The sequence below is a fragment of the Haliotis cracherodii genome, unplaced genomic scaffold, assembly GCF_022045235.1.
Source record: "Haliotis cracherodii isolate W230 unplaced genomic scaffold, xgHalCrac1.p SCAF_12, whole genome shotgun sequence".
Taxonomy (NCBI): domain Eukaryota; kingdom Metazoa; phylum Mollusca; class Gastropoda; order Lepetellida; family Haliotidae; genus Haliotis; species Haliotis cracherodii.
The window spans coordinates 36,582,965-36,607,592 of record NW_027266267.1 but is presented as its reverse complement, the minus strand read 5'-3'; the positions used below and the strand labels follow the sequence as shown (position 1 = coordinate 36,607,592).

At 44.4% G+C, this 24,628-nt stretch overlaps 1 pseudogene; it reads left to right on the top strand.

Moving 5' to 3' along the window:
• Nucleotides 1–436: 436 nt before the first annotated feature.
• On the top strand, nucleotides 437–21,676 carry LOC139458390 (mucin-2-like; annotated as a pseudogene).
• Nucleotides 21,677–24,628: the final 2,952 nt, after the last annotated feature.

The window sequence follows — 24,628 nt, the reverse complement described above, 5'->3', positions numbered from 1 at the left end:
ACATATAAAGCCCATTCTTGGCTTCATCCGCCCTCATATTACATAAATATTGCTAAAAGTGGAATATACCTCACACATATTCTGGCGAGGATACCGACCGAATGTTATTTTTAAAAAAAAGAAAACATTCAATAGAATAAATGTGTTACATTTGAAATTTTGACCTAGCTCTCGTTGCGCTCAAATAACTCCTAATAACATTCACTGGCAATAAGCGTTGAATATTTCATATCTTGTGCACATTATGAAAATACATGCGAATAATCATCAATTTAACGTTTCAGGCGAGATTTGTGGAATCGGAGCTCATTTCCAAGCGTGGTTTCTCGACTTTTGAACCCAATGACCCCGAAATTCCTTGACGTCAAAGGAGTTCCCCGGGTGCGGAAACGAGGCTAATACATATTCATGATGTGTTTCTAAAGAAAATGGCGGCCTCCAGAGAAAGATGTCGTCCCGTGTTACGAATTTTGAGATAATGGAACTATGGCTAGCAAAACAAAGAACAAAGGATTACACAAAGATGGCAGTCGCTCAAAAGAAGGCTTATCTTCTAAAAAGGACGGTATGTGTTGTTGAGGACATGCTTGTTCCCGCGCAAACGATCAGCTCCGGTTCTTGGTGACCCATTTCTATCTCACCTGTCAACTGAGCTGAAATTCCAACTAGATTTGAATAATTGCCGATCGCAATTCCAATCATTGGTTGTTTCCCAGTAATACACGAGCCTTGTTAACTACGATGGGTGATAATTTGCTTCTCTATTGCCTAGATCGCCACGGTACACTTCACGAATCCGTGATAAACAAGTCCTATTAAACGAAGAACGTGAAGATTTGTGCACTTTATTGTTGTACCAGGTGAACTGAATGTTTTTAACCAAGGTAGCATTTTGGCATAATTCCGGGAAAGTGAAATATACGAAGTCTCATGATCGTAGCGCATCACACCTGAGGTCAGTGACCTTGTATATAAACACTCTTCATGGCTCAACAACAATTAGCTGTCATGCCTAGCCTAGTGATTAGGAAAAGCTGTCACAGATCACTTTTAGATTTTTAGGCTAGATGTCTGAAAAGGGGAAGTTTGTTCAGGAAGACGTGTTGACATTTAAAATAAGAAGGAAAAGTTGAACTAAAATGATAATACACTTACCCCATGGTTAGGTTTTTGTTTCAGCAAGTGAGTCATTGCGGGACAGTTTTGATGTACATGTACTTCAGGTCTTGACACTCATAGACAATATGACATCACTTGTAAAGGATATATGAGCCAAGTTTGAATATTACCAGCCAATGCTTGACACATTATCACTGTCAAATATGGTTTGATGCACAAACTGGCATTGTTTAAAATATATATATAGTTTAGGGCTGGGATGAGTCCAAATTTACTACCCGGGTACCCCCCCCCTATTACCCGACCCTCCCCGGGTACCCACTGTAGGTCTCAAGAGCTAGGTACAAAATGTCCGATTGGGAATAGTTTGACCGACATATAAAATGATACATACACTGAAGTTTTATCTTTATTCAAACATATAAATGTCAGAAGGAATGGGTGCATAGCCAGAAAGAAATGCGAACATTAGTAATTTGTAGTGTAACCATATTTCGTATTCGACGTAATAAGCGCCCACGGCCAGATTTGCTGATATTGGCTTGTGAACAATCCCACATTAGCACCCCTTCCGACCCCTATTCGCATATAATACGCACCGCTTCCTTCCCCTATTCGCGTATAATATGCACTCGTGTGTTATATGCACCCTTTATTATTGGCAATTAAATTCTGGAAACATATGTCTGTCGTACATAAACATTTCAGGTGTCAGCATAAACCATGAAATTTATCTTTCAACTCTGTTTTTTTTCACCAAAATAATATTCTAATAAGAGCCCCTATTTCTAATTTTGAGAGCGCCCTGGACGCTTATTACGTCGAGTACGGTAGTTGCATATCATTTTTGTCATTAAACAATATATCACATATGGTATGTTGTTGTGCCTGTAATTAAGGGTGAGAATATTCACTCCAGTAGTGACATCAATCAATCAGTTATCCATGACATTTCAGTTAAGAGCTCAGTTCTTTCATTTGACAGAGTACATGTGAAGATCGGGGATAGAATGGGTCTTCAGGAACCCATGCTTATCGTAAAAGGCGACAATGCTTTTTGTAAGACGCGGCTAACGGAATCGGGTGGTCAGGCACGCTGACTTAGTTGATGCATGTCATCGTATCCCAATTGTGTGGATCGATGCTCATGATGTCAATCACTGGATTATCTGGTCCAGACTCGATTATTTACAGACCGCTGCATCGATCCACACATTTTGGATCGACTACGTGCATCAACCAAGTCAGCGAGCCTGACAACCCGATCCCGTTTGTCGCCTTTTACGACAAGCATGGTCACCTTTTAGGGCAAGCATGGGTTGCTGAAGATCCATTCTACCCCGGATATTCACGGGTATATGGTAGGCACCATGTCTGCAGTAAACATCATTAAAAAAATCCTAAATTGGAAATGAAAATTTCCCAATTCATGTTCACATATGTATAACTAATTTTGTTAAAAAATGTGATTTTTAAAAGTTCATTTTTATTTGAATTCAGAGGTATTTTTACATTGTATTTTTAGATTGGGATTATCTAAGATTTCATACTAAGTGCTCCTGGTTGGCAAAGTGAGAAAACATTTTTTTGTTCTCTAAAATAGGATTTTTCAGAGAACTTATTTTTCTTATCTTGATAGGTATTTCATTGCATTACAACAATGCTTTCTATATGATAATTTAAAATTGGGTCTCTTTCTCCTTGTTGTCAATGGAATAATAAACAACTTGACCAAGCCATCACATTAGTTATAATGTATTTACATGAAATAGAACTTTTGTATTCCCATTTTGGAAGTTATACTGGCAATTGCTGCAGACTTGGGGCCAAATATTGGCCTCTGAGCCAGTCTAGATAGATTCATTTATGATATGTTGCAAGAGGACTCTGATTCCTGACAGTTCAAGTTTTGTTATATAATGCTGTACTCGACAATATGATGGCGGTCTGTAAATAATTGTGTCTTGACCAGAAATCCAGTGATTGATATTATGAGCATCTACCTACACAATTGGGATACGATGACATGCATCAACCAGGTCATCGAGTCTGATCATCGATCTTGTTAGCTGCCTATTATGACAAGCATGGGTTGCTGAAGACCAATCCTCACCTCGATCTTCACAAACATGTAAGACCCGTGAAGATCCGGGTAGAATAGGTCTTCAGCAACCCATGCTTGCCGTAAAAGGCCACTATGCTTGTCGTAAGAAGTGACTAACGGCATCGGGTGGTCAGGCTCGCTGACTTGGTTGATGCATGTCATCGTATCCCAATTGCATGGATCGATGCTCATGATGTCAATCACTGGATTGTCTGGTCCCAACTTTATTATTTACAGACCGCTGGAATATTGCTGAGTGTGGTGTAAAACAACAAACCAACCAACCAACCAATCACAAACATATAATCCTACCAGTAGGTTCTTTAGGCCATCTTGACCCCAATCACATTAAAATGAGACCTTAGTTTGCTATCACTAAACAAAGATCTGAGGACATCCCGTTACGGGTCACATCAGAACGACCTTTCTTCCGACCAATCAAAGCGTCGCTTACCAGATCGTGAAAGTGACAGTTGGAATGTGTTTCCTAATCATGCATCCTCGACAACGTTAACACAGGGTATTCCGAACAACAGTTACAGCCTGTACGACTTATTCCATCAAAATTATAGTCTGTCTCTCGCTTCCGTGGGATAAACATTTGAACGGAGGAGGCGTTGCACAGTACGTGGGAAGCACTGCCATACAATCTCACCCATATATTAGACATTCCGGAATGTTCGTTTGTTCAGTTTTCAAAATCTTAATCGAGAATGGTGTCAACATATTTTTCAAGCGTTGTCTGAAATGGAAGTCGCCAGGTTGAAACGAATACCGTGAAGCTCGAGAAAGCTGCTTTCTAATTGGCTGATGTCGACTTCTTGTTAGTTATTTCAGTGGTCGGTTGTTCTGACATGACATGACCTGTAATGGGGTGTCCTCAGATCTTTGTTTAGCAGCAACGAAAACTAAGATCTGATTTTAAGGAGATTGTCTCGACCTGTGAAGATCCAGTGTAGAATAGGTCTTCAGCAAACCATGCTTGTCGTAAGAGGCGACTAACAGGCTCGCTGACTTGGTTCATATAGCTGGAATATTGCTGATAGTGGCGTTAAACAACAAACAAGTAAACAAACAAACATTTGGCCATCTCACTCAGACTGATTCCTCATACAGCAGAATGACATAATTTCTTTTAGCATTGTGTAGTCAGGATAGTTTGATGTTTCTAGTGGATGAGTAGTGATCAATTATTACTTGACAGTCATTTATTGTTCTATCATGATTTGAAAATGAAATATTGTTCATATAACATGTTTACAGCATTATTTCTCTGAATCATTCTTGTTACTTTTAAGGTACCGACGTTAACTACAATATCTGAAAAACTATTGGACCTACTCCAGTCAAAGTTGCTATGAGATTATTAAACAGTCATACATAACTGGATATTACATTTTAAGACAATTGGTGCATGAATAAAAAATCTGTCTATTTGGCTATCACTATATTTCATCAACAACCGGGGGCACGGGTGGCCCAGTCGTCGCGATTCGCTGTGCAGAGTTGCGTCCCTTGGGTATGCCAGAAACCTATGATTGTGGGTTCGAATCCCGGTTCGCCCCTATTATGTTTTTAGGTTTGTCAGCACCATACCCTTGCTCGTGGGTTTCACCGAAGTGGTAAACATCTGAGACCGGCATCACTTCGGGCTTTCGTCACGGGTGGAATAAGCACAAGCGCATTATGCAGATGGCTGTTACAATGAATGCTCGTTCCACCCCTGACAAACAGGTCTGGTTGTTGATGAAATATAGTGATAGCTAAATAGACAGAATTTTAATTCATGCATCGATTGTCTTAAAATGTAATATCCAGTTATGTATGACTGTGTAATAATCTCATACCAACTTTGACTGGAGTAGGTCCAATAGTTTTTCAGATATTGTAGTAAACGTCAGTACCTATATTACCTTCTAGACTATACCTGTTGCTTGATGCCTGTTACACTGGACTTTATGTTTGCCCTGCAGGATGTGGGGAAGATGGCAGCAGTCCAGTCAGCATGAACGGAGATCTGGAAGATGACCAGCAACTCTGGATACACGCTCCAGACGACCCCTCCAAGTAAGAAATAACACATGTGTGCCCTAGCAACAGATTTTGTTGTTTTCCCCAGTTGTCACCACTCGCCCCTTTCCTTAACCTGTAAGAAGACTCGTGCCCCTATCGATGAATGTTCATTTGTCACCACTTGCTCCTTTCCTTAACCTGCAAGAAGACTCGTGCCCCTATCGATGAATGTTCATTTGTCACCACTCGCCCCTTTCCTTAACCTGTAAGAAGACTCGTGCCCCTATCGATGAATGTTCATTTGTCACCACTCGCCCCTTTCCTTAACCTGTAAGAAGACTCGTGCCCCTATCGATGAATGTTCATTCGTCACCACTCGCCCCTTTCCTTAACCTGTAAGAAGACTCGTGCCCCTATCGATGAATGTTCATTTGTCACCACTCGCCCCTTTCCTTAACCTGTAAGAAGACTCGTGCCCCTATCGATGAATGTTCATTTGTCACCACTTGCTCCTTTCCTTAACCTGCAAGAAGACTCGTGCCCCTATCGATGAATGTTCATTTGTCACCACTCGCCCCTTTCCTTAACCTGTAAGAAGACTCGTGCCCCTATCGATGAATGTTCATTCGTCACCACTCGCCCCTTTCCGGAACATGCAAGAAGACTCGTCCCCTTATCGATGAATGTTCATTCGTCACCACTCGCCCTTTTCCGTAACCTGCAAGAAGACTCGTCCCCTTATTGATGAATGTTCATTCGTCACCACTCGCCCCTCTCCGTAACATGTAAGAAGACTCGTCCCCTTATTGATGAATGTTCATTCGTCACCACTCGCCCCTCTCCGTAACATGTAAGAAGACTCGTCCCCTTATCGATGAATGTTCATTCGTCACCACTCGCCCCTCTCCGTAACATGTAAGAAGACTCGTCCCCTTATTGATGAATGTTCATTCGTCACCACTCGCCCCTCTCCGTAACATGTAAGAAGACTCGTCCCCCTATCGATGAATGTTCATTCGTCACCACTCGCCCCTTTCCGGAACATGCAAGAAGACTCGTCCCCTTATCGATGAATGTTCATTCGTCACCACTCGCCCCTTTCCGGAACATGCAAGAAGACTCGTCCCCTTATCGATGAATATTCATTCGTCACCACTCGCCCCTTTCCTTAACCTGTAAGAAGACTCGTCCCCTTATCGATGAATGTTATGTGCGTAAATACGACAAACCAATCAGAATGATTTCAAGTGCTTCATCAAAGAATCCCTCAGAAATAATTTTTGATTTTATATATGTTTTTTCATCTAAAATATACCCAAGATAGAGATAAACTGACTAGTGGGGGCTTCACCAGTAGATAGGTAACTATTGGAAGCAATAGTAATTGTTACTAGTTTCGCGCGGCTTGCGCTCATCAGCTAAAAACGTTCCACCCGCACAGTCTCAATGACAGAATGGTTGGCTGATTATCCCCCCTTTTGGTCAACTTGATACCCAAGATACAGTTAAATGTGTTCAATCATACTGTATAATTCCTCATGTCCAGATATAATATATAAATACAGTAATACAGTGGTCCCTCGCTACAACGCTACCAATGGGGTCAAAATAATTGATGGGCGTTATAGACGATGAGCCGTTTAACCGAGGCCGAGGCGGGGGAGCGTGTTCGGCAAATATCAAGATCTTCGCCTTGTCTTGCACATTGCAATGATACAAGTTGTTGACTGTTCATAAAAATATATATCCATTATGTTTTCGCCGTTTGTTATTATTTGCAAGCCTGAACTGTCACATTCAATGTGAATGTAGTCTACTTACATGAAAATATCGATCGATAATAGTAGTAACAGAAGCTATGAGTGAAGAGCCAAATATAAGTCATTACACAAGTACAGAGTGATTCAGTTGCATTGATTGGTCATGTTGCTTAAAATACGGAAAACAAGAGTTTTGACCAGCACTATGCGCATTCATGCAAATATATAGATACACATTCAAGCCAGATTAATTGGTTTGATACGGTTACTTGATCCGAATCTAAAGGAATGACCGCCGTATTGTGACAGCAACTACATGTGAGTTGACAGTGTCGCCTCAAATTGGATTGCCCAACAATTAAGAATATAAACTTCACTTGTGGTTCTCTTTTATTGCATGCATGCGCTTCTAAGATCAAAGGATGTATAGTGTGAAAAGTTAACTAGTAGAACAATCGTATTTCAGGGACTTGCCGCGGATGTTTACAAACAGATTATTAGAACTTCATTCAGCGATAAACGGTTGATTATGCAATGAGATGCGTTATGTGCAAATGAACAATGAACAACAATACAATCATGTCTGTAAAACTCTCAGTATCAAAAGTGTACATAAATTTTGGGAGCCATGCGTTACCGCGCGTAGTAACCAAGGTAGCGCTTTATCAAAGAGCACAATAGCGAGGGATCACTGTACATGTGAACCATTACCCAACGAGTTGACAACTGTTTTAGGTATGCCCCTTTGCGCTAAGACGGAACTCAGTCACAAAAATGGCCATGAAAAGGGCAACTAGTCTCTATTGAGCTTGTCCCGGAACAACACGAGTTGGTCATGAATGTTTTTTTGCCTGTGTTGAACTTCCTTATCTGAAATTGGGGAAAGAATATCGGAAAGACTTTTGGGTTGTATTTGGTCAAAATAGTTATGTTTTCCAGATTTTGTTTTGCTGTCTGTTCTGAGAGTGGTATGTCAACCAATGCATTGGAAATGTTACATAATAGTTCCTGAGCTCATGTCTCCTTGGGGGTAGCCTAGTGGTTAAAGCGTTTGCTCGTCACGCCGAGGACCCAGGTTCGATTCCTGACATGGTTACATAGTGTGAAGCCCATTTCTGGTGTCCCCCACTGTGACTGTGTCTCTTAACTATGAGACCCTTGAAGATCCAGGGAAGAATAGGTCTTCAGCAACCCATGCTTGCCGTAAAAGGCGACTATGCTTGTCGTAAAAGGTGACTGACTTGGTCAGGTTCGCTGACTTGGTTGATGCATGTCATCGATCCCAATTGCGTGGATCGATGTTTGTGATGTAAATCACTGGATTGTCTGGTCCAGACTCGATTATTTACAGACCGCCGTCATGTAGCTGGAATATTGCTGAGTGCAGCGTTAAACAACAAACAAACAAACAAAACAAACTTTTAACTATGAACATTAAGTCTCTCAGCCTAACGACCAGTGACGTTTGTGTTGTCAGCATGGAGAAGGATCGGAAACGTCTCAGCCACAATGTCCTGGAGAGACGTCGCAAAGACAAGATCAAGCGCTGGGTGGTGGCAATCAAAGACCTTCTGCCTAAGTTCAGCCTGGGCATGGAGAAGTTGGTATGTAATTATAATGTTTTAGTTATCATTGGGGTGAGACGATTCACCGGTACATTGATTCATCGTGATACGGCAACCGTAGGGCTGTTACGATTCACTCGCGTATTCGGTTAATCGAACCGTATCCATTCATGAATTGAATTCGTTATTCAACCATCTTTTCCAATGAAGCACCTGTGTTTCCATGGTTACAGAGTCATGGGGACATCATGGAGAAGGCATGCACATACATCAAGGAGTTGCAGGACAAGAATGACAAGTTGCTGCAGGACTGTGGCGGGGAAGTGCAAGGTAGGTCGGATGCTGATAAACTGCAGTGACTAGGGTCTTTGCTTCAATTTCAAACCAACAACAAGCAAATTCAGTAAAAAGTATTGTGCCAAAACTTTGGAGATTTGTAAAGATTTTACATTAGGCCATGTCATGCCATACCATGCCAAGCCACGCCACACCACATCCCTCCACACCACACCACACCACATCCCTCCACACCACACCACACCACACCAAACCACATCCACACCAAACCACATCCACACCAAACCACATCCACACCCGCTTTACACTACATTCACACCACTCAACCCCACACCAACACCATATCCCCTGCCGCTTCCACACATCCACACCAAACCACACTACATCCACACCATGCCACGCCACAACCACACCACACCACAACCACACCACAACCACACCATACCACACCTCATCCCACCAACTCCCACACCACACACATCCACATCCACACTCACAACCCCATCCACATTAATACCACACCCACATCCACCCAGACACATATATATTTGCTTATCCATAGCAGATGGTCTGATACAGTTGTGGTTGTGTGTTGCAGCGGAAGAGATAGAGAAGCTGAAGAAGGAGCTGACTGAGGTACATGCTGAGAGAGACAGACTGATCGAGATCATCCGAAATGCAGGTGAGGCCAGTTTGTCAACTAACTAGTGTTCAATGACTTCCACAACCATCATGACCAATCACCAACTGATTCATTTGTCCTATACAACCGAACAATGATCGATCTTCACTTTCATACCTCTGACCAAAGGATAGATCATTTCTTCAATACAACTGTCTATGGGCTGAAATCTTTCAACATTGATCCAATGAAATACTGACATGCCGTGATATAACTGAAATACTGACACTGTGGTATAACTGAAATTCTGACATGAAGTGGTATAACTGAAATACTGACATGCCGTGGTATAACTGAAATACTGACATACTGTGGTATAACTGAAATACTGACACACTGTGATATAACTGAAATACTGACACACTGTGATATAACTGAAATACTGGCACACTGTGATATAACTGAAATACTGACACTGTGATATAACTGAAATACTGGCACACTGATATAACTGAAATACTGACACCTTGGTATAACTGAAATACTGACACCTTGGTATAACTGAAATACTGACACACTGATATAACTGAAATACTGACACATTGGTATAACTGAAATACTGACATGTCATGGTATAACTGAAATACTGACATACTGTGGTATAACTGAAATACTGACACACTGTGATATAACTGAAATACTGACATGAAGTGGTATAACTGAAATACTGACATGCTGTGATATAACTGAAATACTGACACCTTGGTATAACTGAAATACTGACATGTCATGGTATAACTGAAATACTGACATGCTGTGGTATAACTGAAATACTGACACACTGTGATATAACTGAAATACTGACATGCTGTGGTATAACTGAAATACTGACACAGCGTGGTACAACTGAAATACTGACAGTGTGATATAACTGAAATACTGACACCTTGGTATAACTGAAATACTGACATGTCATGGTATAACTGAAATACTGACACACTGTGGTATAACTGAAATACTGACACACTGATATAACTGAAATACTGACACCTTGGTATAACTGAAATAGTGACGTGCCATGGTATAACTGAAATACTGACACACTGTGGTATAACTGAAATACTGACACACGGTGGTATAACTGAAATACTGACACACCATGGTATAACTGAAATACTGACATGCCATGGTATAACTGAAATACTGACACGTTGTGATATACCTGAAATACTTACATGCCATGGTATAACTGAAATACTGACACCTTGGTATAACTGAAATACTGACGCACTGTGATATACCTGAAATCCTGACACACAGTAGTATAACTGAAATACTGTCACACTGCAATATACTTGAAATACTGACACACTATGATATACCTGAAATACTGACACACCGTGGTATACCTGAAATACTGACACACCGTGGTATAACTGAAATACTGTGTACTGTGATATACATGAAATACTGACATGCCGTGGTATAACTGAAATACTGACACACTGATATAACTGAAATACTGTTCCGACTCCGGACACTTAATAAGCATCCGACAATAGGATATATACTGTTTGAAAAAAGAAGACCCAATTCTCTCTTATTGCCGTAGTTAATCAGTCATGTTATGACAGAATCGAGTGTTCTTTAACTGCTTTTGAGTAGTAGAATATATCTGTATCATATGGCTATACAATTTAACCTGAATAGTCTTCCCAAGTAACCCAATCTCACTTACCGTTGCAGGTCTGTCAGCAATGCAGGACCCGTCCTACCAGTGGAAGTCCCGTAACCAGAGCAAGCCAGACAGCACGGCCACATCCATGGACTGTGAACCCAGCTGCTCATCCGTGCCCAGCGACACCTTCGTCCCCGACATCAGCTCCTCCTCCTCCCAGAAAGATGACGAGTCCAAGTTGGCTAAGTGCAAGAGGAAGAATACAGTGAGCTTCCAACTAGAGCAGACCAAGCTTCAGCAGCAACAGTTTCAGGAGGCAGCGGCAGCGCAGGCCATGGCAGGAGCGATGTTTGGACCTGGCTTCATGGGCAATGGAGGAATGCCTCTGATGAACCAGATGTTCTCTGGGCTTGGGCAGCAGGTGCTTGCCAACCAGAACCTGCTGATGAACTCTGGATTTGCTAATCCAGGAACTGTTGTGATGAACGGGAATGGACAAATGATTCTACCCATGTCCTCTGCAGGAACTGGATCTGGTGTTGGCAGCGGTGGAGTTCAGCCGCCTGGGATGATATTTCAAGGAGACAGAAACATGGCTGCTAATGGGTTGGGCTTGTTGCAACTTGCCATGCAGGATGCCGGAATTGGACCAGCCCAGTCGGACAATTCTCGTCAGCCCAGCCCTGTCGGTTCCACGTCATCTGATGTCCTCCACCAATCAAAACCTGTGTCGGCGAGTTCGTCCGGTAGTGACACACCAAATTCAGTGTCAGGTTCGACAGATGATATAAATTCCGCTTCAGCCTTACAGACATTGGCCTCCGTGGCTTCGAATACTCAGAGTGCCGCAGTGTGCTCTGTGATGTCGGGGATGCCCCAGGTTCCAGCCTCGGTGGTCAGTCAGACCTCGGTGGGCGTCACAAACACATCTGCGGTGAATTCTGTGATGTCCATGGGTCAGCAGGCCAACTATTCACAGTTGATGCAGCAAGGGAACATGGTTGTAAATATGCCCCTCATGAACCCTGGTCAACCTAGTGCTCCAGGCATGTTTCAGAATGGTGCTTTAGGGGGATATGGAATGGGGAACTTTGTGATAAACCAGAACGGTCAGATGATAGTGATAAATGAACAAGGCATGCCGGTGATGCCAGGCATGCAGCCCAGTGACCAACAGCAGCCACAGCCAACACCACAGCATTTGTTGCAGCAACAACAGCAGCAGCAACAACAGCAGCAGCAGCAGCAGCAGCAGATACAGCCTGCTCCAACAAGCAAACCTGCTCCCGAGAAGTCGAAAAGTTCCAAGAAATCAAAACCAAGCACCTCCATGTCAAACAGTGCCTCAGTAATATTACCAAGTGCTCAAGAACAAACCGATACTGGTGCTATGAACATTACCATAGTGTCCAGTAAATCGGAGCCGATTGTCAATAGTGCTAATACAATAACAGTGACTGCCTCCCAAACCCAGCCGTCGGTCATGCCCCCTAACCTGTCCCAACAGCAGAATCCCATGACAATGTTTGCCCAACAGAACCCCATGTTACAACCCCAAGGCCTCCAGCCCATGGCCCTTCAAGGTCAACCCCAGGTGTCCCTGCCTTCCGGCCAGAACGTATACCAACAACAACTGAACAGTCAGTTGGCCATGAACCAGCAAGTCATCCAGAATCCAGGTCTGGCTATGCCCGTCAGCCAGAATGGGAACCTGTTGACTTTGAACACCATGCCAAGTCAGCCGAATCAGCTCCCAACAGCTCTCATCCTTCCTAACGGTCAAATAATCCCTGTTGTGACCAATGCCCAGACTGTCAACCCACAGGCTCAGTCGGTGAATGGGAACGTGCAAGTGCTGTCCAATACAGGTGCCCCTTCTTTTCAATACCCCCCTCAGATGCAGCCAAGGCCCGGAGTGCCCAATACACTGTTGGGGATTGACCCTAACAACCCTGCCGCTGGGGCTCCAATGATAATCGGGCCTAATGGACAAATTCAACAGACTCCTCAGCAACAGCTTCAGCAACAGCAGCAGCTGCTGCAGCAGCAAATTCAGTTACAGCTCCAGCAACAACAGAACATGGGCTTGCTTCTTACCACCACCGCGTCGTCTCAAGTGGCTCAGAATCCAGTCTACAACTGTGCCACTTTAAGCACAAGTGTCGTCCCCACGTCTTCAACCCAGAGTGTCATGAGCACACAAGTGCAAGCCTCGGGCACAGCCTCTAATGTTGTACAGACTGCTAACTCCATGTCAAACCCTCAAGAGGTTGTGTCCAACACGTGCAGTGTGATGAGCGGGCAGGAGTTTGATCCCGGGAGTAAAGGTGGTAGTGATGCTGTGAAGTCTCTTACCCCATCGGTGCCGCCCATTGCTCCTACAGGTGTCCCTAGCGCTGTTACTAATGCCACTCCACAGGGCCTTGTTCTGAACCAGACCCAAACCGGGCCTCAAGCTCCAGTGCTACTGTCAGTGCCTATGAACGGCCAGCAAATGAACGTCTTAATAGATCCTGTCACAATGCAAGTGCTTGCAACGGTCGCGCCAAATCAAAATCAGGCTCTTGCTGCTGCAACAACAGCTCCTCTAACCAACACCACTGCTTCAACACCTCCATCTTCAGCGGGGAAGAAATCTGGAAAAAAGAACCAGAGAGCAATTTTCCCCAAACCATCCAGCACCTCGAGCAAAGTCACTTCAACGGCCTTACCAACAGAAACTGCCGCTCCGCCCCCGTTGACATCAGCATCACCACTACCAAGCACCCCCGCATCCCTCCCAGAAGGTGCCATGTCCCAGCCCACAATGGCAGTGACAAGTACAACCTTCTCCGAATCAAAGGCTAACTTCTCCATCACAAGCACAGAGGCATCAACGACGTCCGTCAGTGCTGCAGAGGCTGCTGCTGCTGCCGCCACGGACATCCTAGCCAAGGCTGCAGAATCCATCTTTTCCCCCTCCCCGTCCGAGATCTCTCCTGGTCCGAGTTTTTATAATCCCGCCAATGAGGACAATCCCCTCCACATTGACACCAGTGTGGGGGATGGTGATGAGGACAGTAGTACCGTGTCCCCTGTGAAGGCCACTCATGACCCACAAAGCACCCCCAGCAAGGACACTGAGATGGCCCCGCCCCAGGTTGTGCCCCCCGTGCAGAAGGTTGGTATTGTTTATTGATAAAATATTGAATGTTGTGATTGAAAAGTATCAGGTGAGCTACAGAACCTCATAGCTCATTTTTTGGTAAGAAAGTGTCACAATATTTCCCGTTACATTCCAAGTCAGAAGGAGGCACGGGTGGCCACGTCTAAGGTGCCACAATTCACTGTGTAGACTTCCCTCACTCCAGAAGACTGTGATCATGGGTTCGAATCTTGGATTATTTCCTTTGTTTGTCGGCACCAAACTTGTGCTTGTTGATTTCACCAAAGTGGTAAACGTCTGAGACCTGCATAACTTCAGGCTTACCTACCAAATCAAGCTGACAAGCCATCATATAAATGTTATACTGTTCAAAGCGGCATTAAACTCGCCCACTCATAAAGTTCATCCTTATGTAGACCTGAAAGTGGTTCTCTCTATACTGCAGGCCACCATGTTATATAGGTGTCATATTGATGACTGCAGGCCACCATGTTATATAGTTGTCATACTGACGACTGCAGGTCACCATTTTATATATGTGTCATACTGACGACTGCAGGCCACCATTTCATATATGTGTCATATTGACAACTGCAGGCAACCATGTTATGTAGGTGTCATATTGATGACTGCAGGCCACCATGTTATATAGGTGTCATACTGATGACTGCAGGCCACCGTGTTATATAGGTGTCATACTGATGACTGCAGGCCACCATGTTATATAGGTGTCATATTGATGACTGCAGGCCACCGTGTTATATAGGTGTCATACTGATGACTGCAGGCCACCATGTTATATAGGTGTCATACTGATGACTGCAGGCCACCATTTTATATAGGTGTCATATTGATGACTGCAGGCCACCATGTTATATAGGTGCCATACTGATGACTGCAGGCAACCATGTTATATAGGTGTCATACTGATGACTGCAGGCCACCATGTTATATAGGTGTCATACTGACGACTGCAGGCCACCATGTTATGTAGGTGTCATACTGATGACTGCAGGCCACCATGTTATATAGGTGTGATATTGATGATTGCAAGCCACCATGTTATATAGGTGTGATATTGATGACTGCAGGCCACCATGTTATATAGGTGTCATATTGATGACTGCAGGCCACCATGTTATGTAGGTGTCATACTGATGACTGCAGGCCACCATGTTATATAGGTGTGATATTGATGATTGCAAGCCACCATGTTATATAGGTGTGATATTGATGACTGCAGGCCACCATGTTATATAGGTGTCATATTGATGACTGCAGGCCACCATGTTATATAGGTGTCATACTGATGACTGCAGGCCACCATGTTATATAGGTGTCATACTGATGACTGCAGGCCACCATGTTATATAGGTGTCATATTGATGACTGCAGGTCACCATGTTATATAGGTGCCATACTGATGACTGCATGCCACCATGTTATATAGGTGTCATACTGACGACTGCAGGCCACCATGTTATGTAGGTGTCATACTGATGACTGCAGACTGCCATGTTATATAGGTGTCATACTGATGACTGCAGGCCACCATGTTATATAGGTGTCATACTGATGACTGCATGCCACCATGTTATGTAGGTGTCATACTGATGACTGCATGCCACCATGTTATATAGGTGTCATACTGATGACTGCAGGCCACCATGTTATATAGGTGTCATACTGATGACTGAAGGCCACCATGTTATATAGGTGTCAAACTGATGACTGCAGGCCACCATGTTACATAGGTGTCAAACGGATGACTGCAGGCCATGTTATATAGGTATCATACTGATGACTGCAGGCCACCATGTTATATAGGTGTCATGCTGATGACTGCAGGCCACCATGTTATATAGGTGTCATACTGATGACTGCAGGCCACCATGTTATATAGGTGTCATACTGATGACTGCAGGTCACCATGTTATATAGGTGTCATACTGATGACTGCAGGCCACCATGTTATGTAGGTGTCATACTGATGACTGCAGGCCACCATGTTATATAGGTGTCATACTGATGACTGCAGGCCACCATGTTATATAGGTGTCATACTGATGACTGCATGCCACCATGTTATGTAGGTGTCATACTGATGACTGCAGGCCACCGTGTTATATAGGTGTCATACTGATGACTGCAGGCCACCATGTTATGTAGGTGTCATACTGATGACTGCAGGCCACCATGTTATATAGGTGTCATACTGATGACTGCATGCCACCATGTTATATAGGTGTCATACTGATGACTGCAGTCCACCATGTAATATAGGTGTCAGGCTGATGACTGCAGGCCGCCATGTTATATAGTTGTCATACTGATGACTGCAGGCCACCATGTTATATAGGTGTCATATTGATCACTGCAGGCCACCATGTTATATAGGTGTCATACTGATGACTGTAGGCCACCATGTTTTAAAGGTGTCATACTGACGGCTTCAGGCCATGTTATATAGGTGTCATATTGATGACTGCAGGCCACCATGTTATATAGGTGTCATACTGATGACTGCAGGCCACCATGTTATATAGGTGTCATATTGATCACTGCAGGCCACCATGTTATATAGGTGTCATACTGATGACTGTAGGCCACCATGTTTTAAAGGTGTCATACTGACGGCTTCAGGCCATGTTATATAGGTGTCATATTGATGACTGCAGGCCACCATGTTATATAGGTGTCATACTGATGACTGCAGGCCACCATGTTATATAGGTGTCATATTGATGATTGCAGGCCACCATGTTATATAGGTGTCATACTGATGACTGCAGGCCACCATGTTATATAGGTGTCATACTGATGACTGCAGGCCACCATGTTATATAGGTGTCATAATGAAGCCTATAGGCAGTCGAGGATATATAAGCTTCATATTGATGCTTGATACACCATTCATCCATTCAGTATCATCCTCAGCCATACAGGGCATTATATCTATGAAGATGAATACCTGACCCAGTTGCTTCCACAGCTTGGCCCTGAGCCTGAGTTTGGAATACCACGACACTAAACTTCATCGTCAAATCAAATGACTCTCAGATACTTATAGGAGAGATAGAGATTATTCATCACTTCCAAAACAAAGCTCTGGTGGGTATCAGTATTAATCATTATAGAATGGCGATAAGATACATTGGCTGATAATGATGCTGTTTATGCTGTCAGTCACTAATTCACTCACTCATCCTGTGTTTCAGCCTCCGGAGGTGCCTCCTGTGCTGCCACCAGTGCAGACAACACCGGTGCAACCACCAGTGCAGACACCAGTGCAGACACCAGTGCAGACACCAGTGCAACCACCAGTGCAACCACCAGGGCAACCCTCCGTGTTGACCCCACCAACTCCCCCAGCCCCAGAACAGGTCACCTCAACTCCAACCAAAAAATCCAAGTCAAAATCCAAATCCAAAAGCAAGAACACCACCACCCCAGAAACAGGAAAACCGGAATCCAAAAAGTCGTCCAGTAAGAAAAAGAAACAAGCATCAGCCCAACCTCCACCTCCACCGCCACCCGCCACCACCCCCAGTTAACACGGAACCCGAACCAAAGGTTGTGAATATGCCAGAGACTATTGAATTCAGTGTTAGCCAGATTTCCGATGTGCTGGACCAGGTTGAAAGCTTTGGTGCTCCTGTGGAACCAGTGAAGAAGAAGAGTAGGAAGGGCAAGGCTGATGCTGATGGTGGTGAGCCTGCTAATAAGAAACGGAAAAGGAACTCGGCAAAGGAAAAGGAGAAAGTGCCAGTCTCCCAGCCTCAGAGTAACAAGGCTTTGTCAGTCTTTGACTTTGATGAAGACAGTCCTCCTGAAGTGTCTCCTACTAGACGAAGTCTTGGTCCTCTACATAACCAGAGCTCCCTCCCTGTGTCTGTGCCTCCCCCCTCACGTCCTGCCCCACCCCAAGCTCCACCCCAAGCCCCAACCCCAGCTCAAGCCCCGAACCCTCCCACCCCCAAGGCCCCTGTGGAGTTACCTCCTTTGACAAAGGAGGCTAATACTGCTGCTGAGAACTTTGACTTGTTGGACACTGTTTTGTCTCAAGCTCTGCCTCTACAGACAGAGCCCAGTACGTCTCAGCCAGCAGAGAGTGTCAAGTCTCCATTCACGCACTCTGAAAGTAACAAAAACATGGAGATAGGTGATGCTCAAGAACCTTGTGTTCAGTCATTTAATGGGTCTGTTTCATCAACTCCCTCGAATCCGATGACCGATACTACAAGTAATGTGTCCCAGACCAGCTCCAGCTCCAGACTGTCTCATACAGACAACCAAATCTTCTCCAAACCTTCGCCTATCACAGCTTCAAGCTCTGATGACTCCACACAGAAGACAAGCAGTGTGTCCTCTAACCTTCCTCCGAAGTCAGACTTGATGGAGAACGCTGTGTCCAGTTCAATACTGTCTCCTGCATCAGCTGGTAGTGCCCAGGGTCAGATGTCCGACATGGTCGTAGCTGCAATCTCATCCAGCGGGGTTGATGCTCTTGCAGAATTGACAGCTACACCCTCAGCATCTCCTTCCCCAGGTGCCCTAATCATGGAGACCTCTCCAACATACCAACCACAGATAGATCAACAGCTCACGCCACAACAGCAGCCCACTCCACAGCCGCCGCCGCCACCACAGCCAACTCCATGGCAGTCCCCTCCACCCCTACAGCAATCTCCATCTCAGTCTCTGCAGGTGCCCCGACCTCCCTCCCATCCCCCACAGATGGCGGCTCCTCCTCCTCTTCAACAGCAACAGCCGAATCCAAGCTCAAGGCCAAGTTCACAACAGCCAGCACAAATCCATCCACACAACCAGCCTTCCAATCAAAGCATGCCGAACCAGCCGAGTCAGAGAAGCAAATCAGCAAACTTACCGCCTCAGCAACAAATGAACTATCCCTCATCACAGAAATCCAGCACGATGCAGCAGTCGCCATCTTCAACAAGTATGGTGTCGCCACCTGCACCACCTCGATCTAGAGGAGGTCAGGAGAGTCAGTCGCCTTTTGCGAATAAAGGTCACGGTCAAGGTCAAGTCTCTTCCTTCCAGCGATCTCCTTGTCACGAAGTCCCTGGTTCAGCAGACCCACTGTTTAACTCGCCACCACAAGTGTCTTCCATGCCTAAACTCACCCATCCTCCTTCCAGTCAAACAAGCAAGCCTATGAACACCACCGACAACTCTGCTAGCCAGAGGTCGCGGAATAGTATATACTCTGCGGACAATTTTGTACAGCCAAGCCGAAATAGCGGCAGTGCCGAAACAAGGTCTCAAACATCCTCCACAAATGTGCCCAGCAGTGGTAATGGGTTTGGACGCTTACCGACAGACTCAACAAATGAGAGTTTTAACTTTACAAGCATTGGGCTCAACTTGACGTCCAGCACTACAAGCAACAGCTTGCCTGAAGCACTGACAAACTCCTCAAACTCAGCAACTCCGTTTTCGTTCAGTTTGACGCCCGTGACCACAACCACCACCACCACCACTACAGCCAGTAGCAGTTCAGGGCCTCTCCCATCTCACAATCATCATCAGTTCTCATTTTACCCTCTCCATCCTCCAGTCTCACAACAGACTCCATTGCCACCTGGTGGCACAGCTAGTGGCTCCCAAGGGGGACAACCCAACATGTTGGCATTAGGGGTGGACCTGCGGCTGGAGGGTTCTGGGCCCCCAGTCCGTCACCCATCCAATAGTAACATTCAAGGACAAGGCTCCTTTAACTTTCACCTAATGGACATGAATTCTCGGCCTTCAAATATCCCTCCAGAACCACCAAGGATTAGCATGCCAGAGAAAAATGCTCATTTTAGTGGTAGTGCCAATGGACAGAAAAGACAGGCCAATGTGCCTCCCAGTAGAGCAATCCAGGGTTCTCAATCGCTGGATCATAATATCCCGACGTCACAGCGATCTCCGCATGTAAATAACAGTGGTTCCTATTACCCTCCCAACTTTCAGACTTGTACAGCATCACTCCACACACCTCCTCTTCATCATCATCCTGCTCAAAGTGGAGAGTCCTCCAGGCTTGTTCATCCTCGGGGTCCCTACGAAGCCAACTTCCCCAGTGCTTCTCAGTCGATGGGCTCCATGGCTTTTGTTGCCAACCGTTATGACCCGGTACAAGGGCCCTTCAACAGACAGTGTAACCCTCCTCAGTCCTTCGAACATTCATCCAATCCCAACTCTGATTCGAGGAAATCGGCCAATCAGAGTGGATCGAAGGGGAGCAAGCAGCCTCCACAACAAACCCCTCCTTTGTCCCATCCTCAAAGTCAACCTCAAAGTGTCATCTCCGCGACGCCTCAAAGCCACACCCCATCCAACTCCCACAATTCATCTTGTTCGTCTCAGCCTCCTCCCCAATCTGCCCACCCAATGTCTCAGTCAGTGGCACAAGTGCGACCCCAGAAATCACGAAAACAAAGCAAGAAGGCCTCCAAACAACAGCAGCAGCAGCAGCAACCTCAGAACTATAACAGTGAGATGGACACAAACCTCGCTCATTCGATATTTGACAGCAATCAGGGTCTAGCAACATATTTTCAAATTCCCAACCTGCCCCCCTCCCCTTCAAGGAACATGTCCAACGAGGGGCCCTCGTTCCTCACGGGCAATCTTTTCGGTGCAGGCGGTCGACCAATATCAAATTCAGGACCAGGGATGCATAAAAATGCCGAACTTGGTCCACCGTTTAACTCCCTGTTTCCTCCAAGCAGAGCGCAGAATGGTTTGGGTTTGAACTTTCAACACACCTTCGGGATGAACCCAGGAAATCCATCCAACGGCCCTCAGCTTGGGTCTCATTCAGGGGGCGTGTCCCTCACCCCACACATGCCCAACTTCAGTCTGGGCAACCTGAACTTCTTGTCCGATGTCAACTCAGGTGGGCAAAATGACTCTTTGAACATCTCCCCGATTAAGTTCCCTCATGGTAATACCATCCTCCCACCCCAGGCGGGGATGGATCACAACTCTCTCCAACATGCCCACCAGGGGTCGTCACTGTACCACCAGCGGGGCCAGCCTCCGCAGCCCCACGTCATCCACAACGCCATGAGCATCAACAGCATCCTCGGTCACAACCCTCACGGCTTCGACGTCAGGCCGATGGGCCAACCAATCAACAGCTCCGTCACACCGCCCTTTCATGGGGCAGGCCATCCTGGGTCGTTTTCAATGCCTCCGCTAAATTTCTCAATGCATGAACATTAGTATCGCTGTCCTCCCTAGTGGTTGAGTGTAGGCTGGGAGAACCAGTGGAGCAGACTCTCCTTACAGAGTTATCTCCCTTGGTTTACTCTATGGCTACGATTTGGAATCGAACACCTGTTCTGTTATACTTAATTGTTTTTATTTTCATATGTTCTGTTTTAAAAGTTTCAAATAAAAAATTAACATGAACAGTTATAAGTTGAAAAATTATTTTTTTTAAAATTATTTTTAATTTTTAAAAAATTAACCGGTATCAAGCAGGCGTCTTTTTTTCTTCGTTTTTTTGTAGAGCCATAAACATATGGGTAAGGTCTTCAAAAAATATTTCAATAGAATCCTAAAATTCACATTTTTGGAACAGGTGTTTTCTGATTCGAAATCGCACTCCATTCAGTTTGTTTGTAGTGAAAAGTTAATGAAAGATGTTACAAAGTCCTATTGACTCAAGTAATTCTCATCTTGCTCCCATTATTGTAGAACAATTTGAAGAATGTTTCATAATGTAGAATTAGGGAGGACAGTTAACCAACCATTCACTGAGACTCTGCACTTTGTGTGTCCGCTTAGTTTGTGTTCCTCATGACGGGAAATGGCTTTTATTTGTATCATGGTTTAACTGCTTTACCTTCGACCTAGTCTCTCTAACCGACGAGATCACACGTTGTTCCGTTGTATACTCACCACCAAAGGAAATGCACATAACTGTTGCCTCTGTTTTACAGTCCTACGACCAAATTGCCCAGAATTTCGGACAGATGTTAATATTATGATTTAGTTATCCGATTTGGGCATTGCATTTCAAATCTGTACGGTCTGTTCAAGATTGGTGCGTTTCTTTTGCTTGTGAGGATTGGTGTCTCCAGTAGTTTGTTGTCCCTGAGAAGAAAGTTTTATTTTGCAAATGTTAGCTTAAGCAGCATTTACAGCCGATTGTTCTATATTTCCTCTGTAAAGGTCACGAGATCAGCCAGTCTGGGATAGGGAACAACATTCTGAACACTGTCTATTTATGTTCGGCTCTAGAAACACGGCCAAGCACACAGAGAAACTAGCTTAAATCACACTTTCTACATAGCAGCCATCGTAATACAAATGTATGTAATGTATGTATGTAATTGTTGACAAACTCCTGGATTGCTCATAAAATTTTGCTAACTCTGATGCTAACTTGTCAGGATTTTTGTGTGATTTGGTTTAAGGATTTCGAATCTGACGCTAGGAAGACTTTCTGTCTACACAGGAATTAGATGCCAGCTCTATTTAAGGTTAAGGAATGTGGATATTTGAAGCTGTGAGATGTTTAGCTTCAAGTGATGATGATGATGATGAAAAAGGCAGTTGATGAAGAAATGTATAAAATGATTTATAAAAAGTTCTATTTTTCCCTAAATGTATTTTAGATTTTGGTATCAAATGGTATCAGTGTACATATGATGATGATGATGATGATGATGATGATGATGAGCGTGCCTTTTGTACAGTGAGATGTCTACCTTGCCAAGGTAAACCAGTATGTGAGGTTTCTAATAGAATTCACAGAGCTCAAGAAAAGTTGTGTATTCGCGTGAAATTTAAAAAAAATCCTGCTACGAATCGTCTTTAATTACTGAATGTAGGCATGTACTCCTGACATTGACTAATGCACAAAAGCTCCAAGTCTCATTTGGCCCAGTCAGCTAAGGCGCCGCGATTCGGTGTGCAGAGTTGCGTCCCTTGGGCACGCCAGAAACCTATGATAGTGGGTTCGCATCCCGGGTTCGCCCCAATTATGTTTCTAGGTTTGTCAGCACCATACCCGTGCTCGTGGATTTCACCGAAGTGGTAAACGTCTGAGACCTGCATCACTTCGGGCTTTCCTCCCACATTAAGCTGACACGCCGCGATGTAACTGGAATACTGTTAAAAGCGGCATTAAACCCAACTCACTCACTCACTTATTATAATGACTACAAGTATGTCGCTGTTCCAAGTTTTTGTGACACGTGACACACTTCGAACAGCCAATGAACGGATGCAAATTAGAAGGCAGCTCAAACAGCATTTACGGCAATGGGTCTTTTTAAAGACTGTCTACTCGTTGGTTTGAAAATACACATTGAACTGGACCTAAGGGAGTAAAATCTATTTAATACTAGAGCCCAAAGAAAACTTAATTCCCAATGAAGTTGAGTGGGATGGCTGCTGGTATGTATCAGGTGTTTGAAACAACCTTAGCGCTACAATTGTTGTATGTCTATGTTAAGGTATGGGAGTAACGATCACCTTAGCGCTAAGATGGCTTTGTACAGCGGCACCCAGGACTGCTTGAATGACATGTTTTAAGGTAATCCATTGCTTGTGTGAAGCAATGCCGCCGAGAATTGTATACTGAAAGTCCCTACTAGGGAATCTTTTCAAGGCCAAAGCCCAATCCACAGATCGTAATGTTGCAACCTTTTGTAACTCTATTATTTATCATAGGTTTTTAGGTGGTTGTAGGCCTATGAAAACTTGGTGGATCTTGACTCTCACCAATATTTTGGTGGCGGTCGGGTAGCCTAGTGGTTAAAGCGTTCGCTCGTCACGCTGAAGACCCAGGTTCGAATCGCGACACAACTAAAATGTGGTATTTCCAATTGACGACATGGGTACAATGTGTGAAGCCCATTTCTGGTGTCCCCTGCCGTGATATTGCTGGAATATTGCTAAAAGCGGCGTAAGACCAAACTCGCTCACTCACTCACCAATTGTTTGTTTTACTAACAGGCAAATGACAAAGTAATAATGTATCAGGATTGATTTGAGATCAGTTTCCCAAATAAAGATCTTGAAATACTTTGCAAAGTAGGCATAGTTTTATCAGAAATATTTCATAAATGTGTTCACCGTTAGTCTCATGGACTGGTCTGGAGTGTTTCCTTATAACAAAAAAAATCATAATAATTTGACGTATTCTATAAACCTAATGACAATGCTGGCTTGATTTTCTTTCTTGATCCTTTCCTACTGTTACCAGCGAATCTGTTGTCCGACAGAAAATGTGTCATGTGATTAGTCACATTTGAATTATTGGAGGGAAAATATTCAACTTCTATGAAACTTAAAGAAAT